The 15,339-nt window shown below is 45.1% G+C and overlaps 1 long non-coding RNA gene across 1 annotated transcript in view; it reads right to left on the reverse strand.

Moving 5' to 3' along the window:
* LOC143819552 (uncharacterized) overlaps positions 1–15,339 on the reverse strand; it is a 152,885-nt gene that overhangs the window by 14,578 nt on the left and 122,968 nt on the right. The gene's annotated exons all lie outside the window — the stretch shown is intronic.

Genomic DNA, 15,339 nt, shown 5'->3' on the forward strand with positions numbered 1-15,339 from the left:
AAATCTAGCTCACTTTTTCTGCGTGACTATTATGCCACCAGCTGAAGGACAGTTTACATGGTGGCCTAAGGACAACAAGTACCTTTTGGGAAGGGTACTTGGCTGCTCTTGTTGCTATAGAAAGAAAGACAAATAGTAAGACACTAATTGATTAAAGCTTTACTTTAAATCCTGGATTTAAAAAACAAACAAACTTATGTGCAATGATATTTAAGGAACTAGAACATCTTGGAGGTAAGCGTGCTAATTGCTAAACAGATGTTTGCCAGCTCAGATGTCTCAGAAGGTGTAAACATGGACTGTAGGTACTTTTCATAGAAAACAAATGCTTAAAATCAAAGCCTTAGTTTTGGTGTTTTCTTGTAAACTCCTTTTGTTCGATTGGGGGAAGGTGTGTGGAAACTTTTAACCTATGGCGACTAAATAAATACACACACATGCACACGTGTATGAAGAAAAAAAAGGGAAACCCAGAGGGAAGAAAGTACTTGTAAATCTCAGTGACCATACAAATATGTTAGACAGGATTCCGCAAGCCATTTTTCACTAGGTCTTGCTCAGACCTTTACCACACAGAGGACGCTGGCTGGCCGCTGCCCCGTGTTTGGGCCAAGGGACGTTGCCCTGCCTCTTCCTGCTCCCACACTGAAGAGCATTTGGGCCGCTGTTCCCGTCCACCCCAGATTTGTGCTCCCACATGGCAGCCAGGGTGGCAAAGTTCCAACCTGCTGTGGGATGGTGTGGGCCTTTAAAAGCAAACAAATGTGTTATCGCATAACAATGCAAAAAGCAGCTGCAACTGAAGGAAGGCCAGCGGACCAGGAAAGACACAGCTGCGTCAGGCCTACTGGACCACGTGTGTGCCTGGCTAGGAGCATGTGTTGTGTGCATGAGAGGTGGGCTCCTGGGCGCATACTTAAAGTGCCACTTGGGGGAACCCACCCTCTCTGCCACCAGATCGGCGTTTGGAGAGTTTGCCCGCCTGCCAACCCTGTTCTTATGGCTCAGGAGTCTGGTTATATATGTTTTGTCACAGCTGTGGTATAAAGGGGCATGAGATAGAGCTTTTCATCCAGGGACCAGTTTGCGTATTGGGATCTGAAGCTTTGGAGGGTCTCATTAAGAAATCAGCTAACTACCAAATGTGGCCTCACCTGGCTTGGAATGTCAGGGGCTCAGAGCCAGGCAGAGTGGTTGGATGAGGTGGGTGCCCACAAACCATTCAAGCAGGCCATCTCCTCTCATGGAGAGACTCAAGGGGCAAGGGACCTGCCCTCCCGGCTAGGAGTGAGGGATACCCAGGGTGCCCAAGGAGTCCATGTTAGCAGCTGGACGGCTGCGATGGTTGCTCTCTGCTCGTGCCAGGCCAACCCTCAGATTTCGAGCTTGCCATCAAATAAAGCTGTGGTCTTCTTACTGCCAAAGGATGAGGGTCGCATATTGATTGGCCCTATGATACCCTGCCAGTTAATACTGTGTTCTTAAGAATTAAAAAAAATCATAACCTAAAGCATTTTTTGTCCCTTCCAGGATGCCGTACTTGGGCGCATTAGGGAGCAACCTGCCCACGATGGCCTGACTCTTCTACAGCTACATGTCCCAGGCCCAACATAGGCCCCTTCAATGCCCAGGGCCAAAAAGGGAATGCGGATTTATCTGCGGTATGGTACCAGCACTGATGTCATACAGAAGTGAGAATTAGCCCCACCCCTGCTGCACGCTTAAAAATAAGGTGCTACTGCTGATTGTAAGTTTATGAGAGAGCTTTTGGCCAAATAATGTTCTCTCTTTTTTTTCTTTTCTTTTCTTTTCTTTTCTTTTCTTTTCTTTTCTTACTATAGAATTTGATTTCTTCTGACAACTTCCATCTTTACCTGCCTCTCAGATGGTGAAAATTAAGGTATCCATGCTATGGTAGAGTCACAAGTTTTTGTTTATGAAATGAAGATATTTTTATTTTTAAATTCCATAAATATGACAAATATTACATTATATACCAAATAATCTGTAATTGTCACAGTCTATGTTGGTAAATCTGTTTAGGAAGTAAAAGTCTGATAAGAAAATAAGATTTGCAAATGCAAGCATTTTTCAAAAACCTAAAATGCATTATTTTTTTAAAAAGGGAAAATTTTTGTTCCCATAGCTTTATGATTATTGGACACTTTACATCTCTAGTCTTATTAAAATTTGTTTTTGCTTGTCTTGAAAAATTTCAGACATTTCTGCCAAGCGACAATCTCCAGATCTGTCTTTAACTCTATGTGTCAACCAATGGTAACCCTGAACTGAAGGAATAACCATTTTGCTTAGCCAGGAGAGGTTCATCCCCAGTCCTGGTCCCTAAAGGGAACAACCTGTTCTGTGTTGAAGCTGAAGATACTTACAGCATACTCAAAGTTCTGTTTAATCACCATCCTGAAACAGCATTTTCCATGAACCTTACTTGTGGGATGCAGCACAGTGACCGTTTATGCACTGGAGGTTTCATGCCAGGCTGCAAGCTGGAGTTTTAGTCGTGGCAGGTTGGCCCGGTGTGACTCATCCACCCCCAATTTGTGCTCCTGCACAGGAGCTGGGGCAGTGAAGTTCCCGGTCAGTGTATTGTATTTGTCTTCTCTTTCTAAATGCAGCAAGATAGTTTATGATTTCTAAATGCGGCAAGGCTATTTTATAATTTGCCTCCAGGCTCCTCAGATGTTGTATCCAAGGAAAGCCTTCTAGTGGTTAAATGTAGCTGAAATTCGACGGCAGCTCTAACAAAGACCATTACGCTTTCTGTTTAGCAGATGGAGGCTTAACGAATAATTCATTCACAGCACAAAATTCCCTTGCCAAGCTGTCCAGAATCCGCCTTGCAGGTCATGTTCAGGTAACACAAGGGCATGGCTGCGTTTATCTTCGGCTGGAGCTTAATTAGCTTAATTATGCATCCTTTAAAGATCAAAAGTGCCACACAGGCCTTATTTATGATGCATACTTTTGTTGCCTTTTAAACAATGTAACCTTTTTGTCATTGTTCTGGGTTGGTTTTTTTATTGAATAATTAATTGTGCTGAGCTTCCAGTGCACATTTCTGCACTACAGGGTGACAAGTGGCTTGACAGAAAGACTTTTAAGCGTAAATCTTCCTACTGTGTAATTTTCATTAGCATAAATGTATTTATTTTAAAAAAAAAAAAAAAATGTATAAACAGGGTGTCTGAATTGCTGTCGGTGTTACCAGATGAAATCTACTTAGCATTTGCATTAGCACTGTAAAATGACAAGGGCAGAATGAACAACAAGAGCTGAAAAATCACATAGCTGTGAAAATGGGGGTCTAGAGTTTACTGTCTTTGTAATCAGAGGCAGCTGAGCTCAAACGTAGTGACATCCACTGGCGTTGGAGAGACCGGAGAACTTCCATCACTATGAAAGTCAGCCAGCAAGAGACATCTCCCATTTTAAACCGGTTTATGATTGTTCCATGCTGATGTGGATGGCCTTGGCCAGTCCAATCTGATGAAAACTTCTGTAGTCTGAAAATTAGTTCTAATTGTGGGAGATTGGAAGGTTGTCAGCCTTAGCGTCTCTGCGGCAGGAACATCCTGGATAGATTTAACAAGATGGGCCAGAAGTAACATCGATGTTCTTGTTCTTGACATTCCTATGGCACTAAAGGGCTGGGGAGGATGAAGCGAGATTGTGAAATGGCTCTTCCTGATAGAAACGAGGGGAAACGATGTATAGAAAACATCTTGGAATCACCCATTTTGAAGAAAAGAGGGTGGTACTGCAGGCATCTGGACGACATCAGAACCATTCCCCCCTGGAGGCTGTTGCCTGATATTGAAGATGGTGGCATAAGGTCGAGGCAAGGCCCTGGGAGGAACACTCCATTAAAGGTTAAAATTTGAACTTTCCTTTTCCTGTTTCCCTTCCCTCACTTTTGGTGAGAAATGAGCTGAAAGTGAGACAGAGACCTGAGTTATGGCACACTAATACCGATTCTGCACCAGCACTGCTGCTTTGGGCCGTCGCTTGTGCATTGCGGCCAAGTAGCATGCCACGCTGCTTCCTGTGTTCCCACAGGGGACTTATTTTCATGGCACACATCTCCGCCCCAGATTACCGCATCCCTACAATTCAGCCAAAGTGCAGAGGCTTCACTGCATGGGGGAGAGGCGGGGGGGGGGGGCGGGGATTATTTGCACGAAAGTGGGATTGTATTAAAATGCCCCATTCGGCTGCACAGTGCTGCGAAGTGCCACAGAGCCGAGTGGGACATTTCATGTCCCTTCCAGGATACTGTAGAAGGAGGAGGAGCCAGGCCTGGAAGACCTGGCTCTTCCCCATCCACATTGGCCAGCAGCTGGATAGGCCCTGTTGGTCCCTGTGGCAGACTGGGGAACGCAAAAACATCTACGTTCCCATGCTGTGGGGCAATGAAGGGCCTGAAGTGCATCAGGCCCAGGACGGGGCTGTGACAGGATCAAAGTTGTATGATTGCGAGGATTGGTCTGGCTGCAATACAGGAGCTGGCCCAGCCTTTTCCACCTGTGTGGAATCGGTCTAACCTCCATATGAGAGAAGATACAGTTACTATCTCCATTAACTGAATCTAAAAGCCAACCTGTACAAAGCTCAGGACATTCTACTTGCAGTCCCTTAGCCCTCTCTGGATGTTACCAGGTTTCATGACAATTCCAGTTTGTTTTTCAGGTTCACGTTTCCAGGGGAAAAGGATGCACATAAAGATACCTCGTGTCTATAACTTATTAAACAAGTAGGGACTTTGCCACTTGATCCCTGTCACTTCTTTCTGACTCCTCAGCCCTCTTGCTGGCAAGAATGATCAGAGGCTCTAATGAGGAAGCACACAGGAGACACTCTTTTATTCCGGGCCTCCATCCTCCACCTGATTAAGAACATAAAAACATCAGAGGAAACCTGGTAGCTCAGACCATTAGTTCATCTAGTCTAGCTTCCTGCTCACACAGTGCTCACCCAGTTCCTCTTAAGGTCCAGCAACAGGGCACATAGCTTGAGGCCTTTCCCTGGTTCTTTCCTATGCCTGCATATTTTTAGTTTACAAGGTGTTTTTTAAAATGGGGACATGTTGAGAATTGGTTTTAAAGATGCCTCCAAATAATTTAAAGGAGTTGAGTTCATCAAATAGTCCTAGAGAGCCAGCTTGGTGTAGTGGTTAGGAGTGCGGACTTCTAATCTGGCATGCCAGGTTCGGAGGAGGAGGCCACCATGGGTGGCAGCGCATTTGGGGTGATGGCTGGGGGAGTCAGCGCTCCACGCCGACGGTGAGTGCAACGGTGGGTTTGGGCGGGGCACTTTGTGTGCCGTCCGATAGGCCCGTGAAGGGCGGACTGACATGCAGTCCGGGGGCGAGGGCCGAATCCGTGAGTTTCGATCCCGGACTCGGCCTACCCCAACCCCTCTTACTGCTTTATTAAGTGGGAAAGATGCTACCAATATTATAGATTGAATTCAAGAAAATTATAATTATTATCTGCTGAGCTCACTTAAGCTCACTATAATGATTATCTGACAAGGTCGCGATTGTTGTTATGAATACAGCATCAATTGTTCATCACCTGCAAGCTTGGTTTTCATTTGAGTCTCTCTTTTCCGGATCGCGGCAGTTTTTCTCAGACGGGTTTTTTGTTTGTTCAGTTTGAATAGACAGAGTTTGAATAGGCAGAAAGGGTGAAACACCAGGCTCCTTAAAGAATAAAATAATTTTTTATTTATGAAGAGAAACGTCCATGTATAAACAGAGATGGAGACTTAAATATAGTACGAGTTGTTGTCGGCAGTTATTCCGCTGTGCAACCATTGTTCTGGAGGCAATAAAGAGGAAGTGCTCTAAAAAATCAGGAAGTCTCCTGTTGAGCCAATCAGGACTCTGGAGAAGATAATGAGAAAATGATCAGTTCCTACCCTAGCTATGCTAAATATACGTCTCCTCAGATGCCCTCTGTAGGACAGCCTTTATATTCTGCTTTGCGGAACTTGTATATTCTAACATGCCCTCCTAAGTGGGATGGGGTCTGCTGGGAGGGAGGTGACCTGGCAGCTCTAAATTCCGAACTTTTTCCTTCTTTAGTTCATGGAATTCAACTGTAGTTAGGATTGCACTGTGATTCCCCTCGACTTGGATACAGTTGTCACTGTTTGTCTGTCATGACGCTGGAACTTTTTATCCCCGTTAGACTAGAAAAAGAGGGAGAAGGAAAGAAGTTGAAAAAAGGATCTTGCGAGTTTTTCTGGGAGTTAATCTACTCAAGAAAACGGAATGGGCTGAAGTGCTTCATCAAGTTGGAGATCCAATAAAGATCTGAAATGGTGTCATATCTTATAAGCCATAGCCACTCCAAGTGCTAAATATTTTAAGCTCTGGCATAAATAAATACTCAGCAGTCTGACCTTGAGATACTTATGGCCTTATTGACAACCTGTCAGGGGCTATGTTTTTTAGGCCCTGTGCCTCCATAGCTTGGTTTCCTGCTATAGATTTTCTGTAGGGTAATTTAACTTTTAAAGTCCATCACTATCTAGTCAAATAAAGATATTTGCTTCTCCCCTTGTTTTCCAGGCCCCCAGGCTCTCGGGGGCTGAGATTAACTTTCTTGGAACCCACACTTTGTGGAGCCTCAACCACTGAATTAGAAAATGCTGGCGGGGAAGTATTTACTGAAAAGGTGGTTGCAGTTCGGATGACGTATGTGTCTTCTTCTAATTGCAGACTAATTGTGAAATGAGCTTTCAAAAAGAGCAGAGTGTGTAGCACAGGGAGCCAGCTTGGCGTAGGGATTAAGAGTGGTGGTCTCTAATCTGAAGGACTCGGTTTGATTCCCCCACACCATTTTCACAGGCATCCAGCTGGTTCACAGTTCTCTCAGAGCTCGCTCAGCCTCACCTACCTCACAGAGTGTCTGTTGTGCAGAGAGGAAAGGAGGGTGATTATGCTTTAAGGTGATTATAAACTGTTTTGAGACTCCTTCATGTAATGAAAAGTGAGGCAGAAAAAAAACAGCTCTTCTTCTTCTACTATTACTATCCCTGTTGTTGTTGAGATTCTTATTCTTTCACTTGCCCATGTACAAAGCCACACGGTTTACAATAGGATTTAATCTCTGGTCAGAATGTTGGAGGAAACATATATCTGCTTTCAAAAACAGCATTTGGATGTCTAAGTTTCCTCTTCCGCCTCCAATTAGAAAAGGATGATTCTAATTTCACATCATAACATTTCACATTTACTTCTCTCCTATCATCAAAATATGATGATGAGAAGCAACGGGAGGGAAACAAAACTTGTATGAATTGTAAGTTCAAACACATTCTACCACATTACAGAGTAGAAGGATAGGGGGTGGTCATTTTCAGTAGCAGCTACGTGTTTACCATCATGATTGAATTGGGCCCTTTTTCTTGAGCCAGTCAAGTGACTTTATAATTCAGGCTTTCTCAGCCAGGGTTTCATGAAACCCTTTGGTTTCTTGAAGGCCCTGGAGTTTCTTGAAGCCCCTGGATGTGTTTCCTGAATGGGTGAAAGTTAATTATTTTTTAATAATTTTTATTTGTTAAAAGTTTATTGTAGAGTTTATACGTTTGTGATTTTTAAAAATAATTGTTTGTATAGGCCCCCCATCCCTAGTTCTAACAAAGGTGATCTTTGGGATGTATCTTATGGTGGTTAGTCTATTTTTGTTTCATTGTAACCCAGAATATTATGTTTGACTGTCTTTGAATACTGCCCTGTACAAAGCACAATGAGAGGTGGACAGTTTAAAAATAAACAGTGATTTTTTTTTTAAGGCTCATGACGTGTTGTCACACTGGAACTGGGTTACAGAACCTTGAATGAGACAGTGGAATATAGAACTGCGTGAACAAAATCCACACACACAGAATCCGAATTCCGCACAGCTGGATGGCCATAAATCAAGTAAAACCTGGATCTGATAGTTCATAGCCGCTGAAATGAATATCACTATTTATTAGAAAAGACAATATGCTCCTAGGATTTATTGTGGGTTTCTCAGAATTTGAGGCATGGCTACAACAAGAAAGTTAACTGAGTACATCTGTGCAAAATGGAAAAAGCAACCTCATGACACATTTATTATTTTAAAAATTAAAGCACATACTGAGATGGGAAATGCAGTGTGAATACTTCTGTGCCAGGTTTTCTGCAGGCAAAAAAGGAAGGAGGTGCCTTCTTTGGCAACCCGAAAAATGCTATGCCTGGGGATTACAAGACATGGTGGGGGGGGGGAGCCATGAGCATTGGGGACCGTAGTATGGATGGGGATTGGGTTAGACTTAGTGAAAGCTGGCTGGATCTAACCCTTTTCCATTAATGTGACTTATGTATGTACTACAGCGTAGTACAATGGGATACTTTATAATGCCCGTCCCTTTCCCTATGGTCCGTTCCTGCCTGTCTTTATCCCTTATTATAAGAGTCAGCACTTTGATTTTTAGCATCAGCTAAATCTCTGGATAATGATTCTGATATCTTATTTCTGCTTGTGCTGTGGCAAAGCGTTAAAACAGCTTTTCTTGACTTCATGAGACATTATATGACAAAACAAGAGAATGCAAATGTTAGTATTTCAGCGGGAGAAAATTAAGACATGATTAACTTTCCTTTGAAATGTGTTCTTTATAGCAGTGGTCCACAACCTTTGTCAGGCTGCGGACCGCTGCGCTGGGGTGCAGGGAGAGGGCGACCCGGGGCCCCGCGCGTGCGCGGCGACCCCGGGCGCAAACACGCATGCGCGGACTTGCCGTGCGCGCGTGTTTGCGCCCCCGCCGGACTCAAACGCGCATGCACGGCAAGTCTGCACGTGTGCGTTTGCGCCGCCGGCATGCCGGCGGCCGCGGCTCCCTCTCCCCGCCCCTCCAGGCCACAAGGAAATCAGCCGCCGAAGTGGCCGATTAGTTTGCGGCCCGGCAAGCTTCTCTTCCCGCCGCCTCCCAAAGCAAGAAGCTTGCCGGGCCGCAAGCTGATCGGCTGCTTCGGCGGCCGATTTGCTCGCAGCCTGGCGAGCTTCTCGCTGTGGGGGGTGGGTGGGAAGAGGGAGCCACGGCCCAGCGCCGAGGCCTTCGCGGCCCGGCACCGGGCCACGGCCTGGGGGTTGGGGACCACTGCTTTATAGGATGCAAAATTTGGCTGGATTATGTTCAGTCTGTCCCAAAGACTTCATAATGGCAGTTCCATAGGATGGCAGGTATTTTTACCATTTCTCTCTTCCATCTCTTGCCTGGATGCCTTTCTTCGGAGTCATTTCATAGCAAGAAATGCTAATGGAAATGAAAGCGCTTTGCTCAGCAAGGCTCCTGAAAACCATCCCTGCTGAGGGATGCACGATGCACCAATCCAGTCATTATTTTGATGCATAGATAAATTAATTGCCAGTCATATACATATTTCATATTTGTTATACCAAAGAAGCTAGACAAGAATATCTCTTTGTTAAGCTGGCTTTGCTTACTATTCCTGCAAGGCTAAAAAACCCCTTGAAAGTTTCATAGAGTCATCAAATCTGGAAGACTCCTTTCTCTGCTTTATTAATGAGGTTCTTTGGGTTAAACTAATCATTTATGTACTGCGTTACAATATCCAAAACCTTCGAATTACAACCGGTAATTTAATATGCCCGGATAATGCAGCTGGAAGCACCGCCAGCATTGTTAGTTAAATCTGCATATTTCCGTTCAGCTTGAAGTTTGCACTCTCCAGTATAATGCTGGATGCAAGGGGAGATCTTCTATGCAAACATTTCCTCCTGAATGTGAAGCAGATGTGGTGGCACTTCACCAAGCAAATGGACACGTGTATCCGTCAATCCACTGGGGTTGGACTAGCAAGCTCATTGCTTCTTCATTGGCTCTTGTGATTTCCTTCTTCTAACTCTCTGTCCAGGGAACGAGTTAATTGAAAGGAGTCATTGGATCCAGCATCATAGCAGAGGCATTTCATTGAATCTACCTCTACGTATTCAGAATTTTTGACAGACTCGTTTTTCACAGATAAACTTGGTCGTCTGCATACTTCCTAGGAACTAAAACTCTGTTTGGTGGTGGAGGAAAGTGCTGCCAAGTTGCAGCCAACTTATGGCAACCCCATAGGGCAGTGGTGGCCAAACTATGGCTTTCCAGGTGTCCATGGACTACAGTTCCCATGAGCCCCTTATAGCAGTTGCTGGCAGGGGCTCCTGGGAATTGTAGTCCATGGACATCTGGAGGGCCACAGTTTTGCCGCCACTGCCATTGGGTTTTCAAGGCAAGTGATAAACAGAGGTGATTTGCCATTGCCTGCCTCTGACCGTTTACGCACTTACGAACTTCACTGTCCCAGCTTCCATGCAAGAACAAAAATCGGAGGTGGATGAGGTGCACCGGGCCAAATGCTCCCCCGTGTGGGTGCAGGAAGAGGTGGGGCAATCTGCCACAACTAAAACCCCAGCCTGCAGTCCGGCATGAAACCTCCAGTGCATAAACGGTCTCTGAGAAGCAACCATGGACTCCCATGGTGGTCTACTAATGAGGTCCACTAAGCTTCTGAAATCTGATGAGATGGGGCTAACTTGGGCCACCCAGGTTAGGGCTAAACCTCTACATATTCCATGAAATTTATTCCCACAAAAACATACAAAGGATCACAGTGTACCACTCTGGGTTACCTAGTGGCATCTGTATTCTTTTTCATACTCCTGGCTGCTCTCACTAACTTTTTGCTTCAGATCATTTCATGCATGATGTGGTTTTATGGCAGACGCAGCATGTTCCAAAATGGAGCTCAAATTACAGTGCTTGGAGATGTGCTTCCCGGTGAGGAATGTGATGTGACTTGAAAACAAATTTAATGTTCAACACACACACATACATATTATACACACTGTCACACATATCAAGGAAATGTATATAGCTTAGATGTGTGCTCCACATGGGGAACATTGCACGGCTTTAAGTTAATGGACTCATGTACAAGTCCTTCCACAAGTAGTCGCTACATCAAAACACATCAGTGTTTCAGAACTGCGTGGGGATTCATAGACAAGCATGGGCCTAAGGACAACTGTTCAAATCATCTACAAACACGAAAGAGAGGCTCACTTACAGTACATCTCCATACCACTTCCAGAAGAGTCTCATCCTTTAAAGTCAATAGGATTACTACTACTACTACTGCTACTACTACTACTACTTAATTTGATACCTGCCACTCCCAAGCAGGCTTGTGGCAGGTTACAGGTGTCCAGTTACAACTCCCATTAAAACCCCCACGAAAAACAGACAAGAAAAACTGATACAATAACCGGCAACCCAAGAACATGGCGAAGAAACCCCCCTATCCCCAACTACTACTACTACCTCCAGAGAGAGGAGGCAGGAGAGACAAGATACCCAAAGTTGTAGCTAGGCACCAGGGGGGCCCATCGATCCCCCCCCCCCACTGCCCCAGCTTCAACCATAGACCTGGTGGAAGAGCTCTGTTTTGCAGGCCCCGTGGAATGCTGGAAGGTCCCGCAGGGCCCGCAGCTTACCGGCGAGTTCATTCCACCAGGCCGGGGCCAGGACCGAAAAGGCCCTGGCCCTGGTTGAGGCCAGGCATGTTTCTTTGGGGCCAGGAATGACCAGTAAGTTATCACCTGCAGAGTGTAAGGGGGCATTGGGCAATAGACGGTCCCTCAAGTATGTGGGTCCTAACCTGTGTAAGGCCTTAAAGGTTAATATCAACACCTTGAACTGGATCCAGCTGCCCCAGCACAGCACAGAAGGGTAGGACTCTGCTTAGGGTGGCGCAGTGAGTACATTTTCACTTCACGAGTGTAGAAAACGCTCAGAAACCTATCATTCAGCACTAAGTAGACCGTCATTGCAATAGCACTTAAAATGACAAACACATAATGGGGTTTTATTGCGTAGTTATCGGAGTCATGATTGAGCTGGGATAACTGGCGTTTTAACTGCAGTACTTGTGAATCTGGATGGTGACCCATATCCCATAATCACATCAGATGGGTCAGCTCAGCTAATCAAATTAAATCGCAGTTAAGAGCAAATGAAGCCAAGAGCAGAGAGGACAACTAAGAACTGAAGCTGTGTGGAGAGCTGCAGCCTGGGGAACCAAAGGATAAGAACAGTGGCTTGAGTCCAGCAGAATAATTTGGCGGATGGGATAATTTTAGCCTGTGGATCACTACTTTCTCATCTCCCGCCCACCCCCCTTTTGTTGCAACCACACGTTTCTCTAAAATACTATTATTCGCCCCCCCGGAGAAGAATTTTAGGTGGAATTCTATGCTGCCAAGGAAACAGGGACCTGAAGAATTCATACTCCATAGAAGAAGAAGAGTTTGTTCTTATATGCCGCTTTTCCCTACCCGAAGGAGGCTCAAAGCGGCTTACAGTCGCCTTCCCTTTCCTCTCCCCAAACAGACACCCTGTGGGGTGGGTGAGGCTGAGAGAGCCCTGATATTACAGCTCGGTCAGAACAGTTTTATCAGCGCTGTGATGAGCCCAAGGTCACCCAGCTGGCTGCATGTGGGGGAGTGCAGAATCAAACCTGGCATGCCAGATTAGAAGTCCGCACTTCTAACCACTACTCCAAACTGGCAGAAATGGTTCCATCTTCAGAAATATTCCATTAGATCAGGCTTTCTCAACCAGTTTTTTGTGAATCCTTGAGGTTTCTTGACAGTCCTGGAACAGTTTCCCAAACGGGTGGGAGTTAATTTTTTTAAATATTTTAAAAATTTGTTAAACATTTATCAGGTGATATAACCATATAGTCATGTCAACCTGCTCCCCCTCCCCAAATTACGAACTATGAGCCTTGAGAGGGTGGGGAGGGGAGGGTCCCTAGGAGGACCTGTGCACAGCTTCGCTTCCCAACCATATTCTTCAGGATTGCGCCACTTCTGGAGTTTCTGGAAGCCTGAAGAAAGTTTCAGGGGTTTCTCAATGGCAAAAATGTTGAGAAAGGCTGCATTAGATCCAAGCCAATATGAGCATTTTTATGAAAATCAGAACAAGCCAAGAATGAACAAAAAACTTGGTAAATCAGGTTCAGCCAAAATTTAATGCTAAACCAGAAAAAATTGGGAGAGGGAGAGAGAGGGAGAGAGAGGCGTGTGGACCACACTTACCTCTGAATTTCTGACATTGTTTTTTGCTCAAAATCTTTAATGTTACATTGATTGATTGTTTTGTATCTTTTTTTTAAAAAAGGTAAGACAACAATAAAAAACTGGAGAGGGATGAAGCATAAAGTAGTGCCTGGCTGCTTACTCAGTCCCCTCAACTGCCATAAATAGGGTTGCCAATCAACAGGTGGTGGCAGGAGATCTCCAGTAATTACAACTTCGATTACAGAGATCAGTTTCCCTGGAGACAAATGCTACCTTGGAGGATGGGCTGCATGGCATTAAGTCCCATCTGAAGTTTTCCGTCTCCTCAAACCCTGAGTACCTTAGGCTCTGCCCCCAAAATCTCCAGGAATTTCTCAACCCATCATTGGGAACTCTGGCCAGAAATACTAAGTAGGATGTGTGCATTGACTTTGGAAAAGCACATCAGATTGCTTCCACTGTTTGTTTTAGGATTGCTTTAGAACAGTAGTTCTATGGCAATATCCCATCTCTACAGCTTCAGCCCCACTTCTGAGATCCAGTTCAGGTGCTTGAAGGCGGCTTCTGCAAGTTAAATTCCCACAACTTGTCCATGCCTCCCCTTACAATCGATGCATGGCCTCTTTCCCAGACCAAGAAATAAGCCAAATGGCGTGGAATATTAAATTAATTGGAAGCACATTAAACTTTTAGACATCTCATGCAGGATGTGTGTCCATCAGCTCCACTACCAGAATATAAAAAAATCAGATTGAATAATTTTAAATTAACAAGATAAACTGCTATCAATATTCCATGTTTCTGGATAACCTCCCATTAGTCACAGGTCAGATTCTAGAAACTTTCACTATTTATAGGACCGCATCACCTTCAATCTGTGGCAGTTCTGTTTAGATGGGAGGCTTTTCTCTCCTGAAGGACTGAAAATGACCATTGAATACCTACCGTGAAGGGTCCTTCTCTCCTGGGGTATAAGAGGACATCTTGCTGGGTGAGATTCCACCGTCGGATCAAGGGAGGCAGGAACTTCACAGTTCTTCTTCCGGTCCCTAGGTGGCCTCACCCGGCCTCTTCAGTTCGCCCACTGCCATAGCTGATCGCAGGCACTCATTTAACTATAACATATAACCTAGGAACCTCTTAGTAGAAGAAGAACGAAAGACATGTCACAGTGAACAAAATGAAAACAGCACATTATGACATATCAAGACACATGCGGAAAACTCTGCTCTGAGTTAACTTCCCAATGCCTTACGGCCAGATAGCCTTTTTTTTTTTTTTTTTGCTTGACGATGGCAGGGAGGGATCAAGATGTCCTCTTATACCCCAGGAGAGAAGGACCCTTCACGGTAGGTATTCAATGGTCATTCTCCTCCTGGGGCGAGGACATCTTGCTGGGACCTCCCATAGCAGTCCGCAGAATTTAGGGTGGGCCATCGTCATCTATGTTGATTACATTTTGCAGCACTCTTCGCCCAAATGCCGCTTCGGCTGAACTGTAAGCGTCTATTTTGTAATGGCGAATGAATGTTGAGGCGTTAGCCCATGTTGCTGCTCTGCATATTTCAAGAATCGATGCTCTGCCAAACAAGGCCGCTGACGTTGCTGTGCTCCGTATTGAGTGAGCTGTAATACCCCGTGGCGGGGTCAACTTCTGAGCCACATACGCTTCTGCAATTGCCGCTCTAAGGCAACTACCAATAGCTCTGCTGGATAGCTTCGAACCCTGGTTTGGAGCTGCAATTGAAACGAATAATGAGTCGGACCTCCTAATATTTTCCGTTCTGATAATATAGGCCTTTAAGGCTCGCCGCACGTCTAAGGTGTGCCACGTTCTCTCCTTGGGATGAACCGGGTTCGGACAAAAGGACGGTAGGATTAGGTCTTGACCAAGATGGAAACTGGATAGCACCTTTGGCTTGAAGGTCGGATCCGTTCTTAGAACCACTTTATCTTTATGAAAAATACAGAGTTCCTTTCTGACCGATAGAGCTGCCAGCTCTGATATTCTTCTGGCCGATGTCACTGCCGTTAAGAAGATCGTCTTCATTCTCAGGTGTTTTAAGGATATGTCCATTATGGGTTCGAATGGATGTTTGGTCATTCCCGTTAGGACTTTATTCAGGTTCCAAGTGGGGAACCTATGGGAAACTGGGCCCTGGATCTGGGTGGCTCCTTTTAGGAAGCGGATAATATG

Source organism: Paroedura picta, chromosome 1 (genome assembly GCF_049243985.1).
Source record: "Paroedura picta isolate Pp20150507F chromosome 1, Ppicta_v3.0, whole genome shotgun sequence".
Lineage (NCBI taxonomy): Eukaryota > Metazoa > Chordata > Lepidosauria > Squamata > Gekkonidae > Paroedura > Paroedura picta.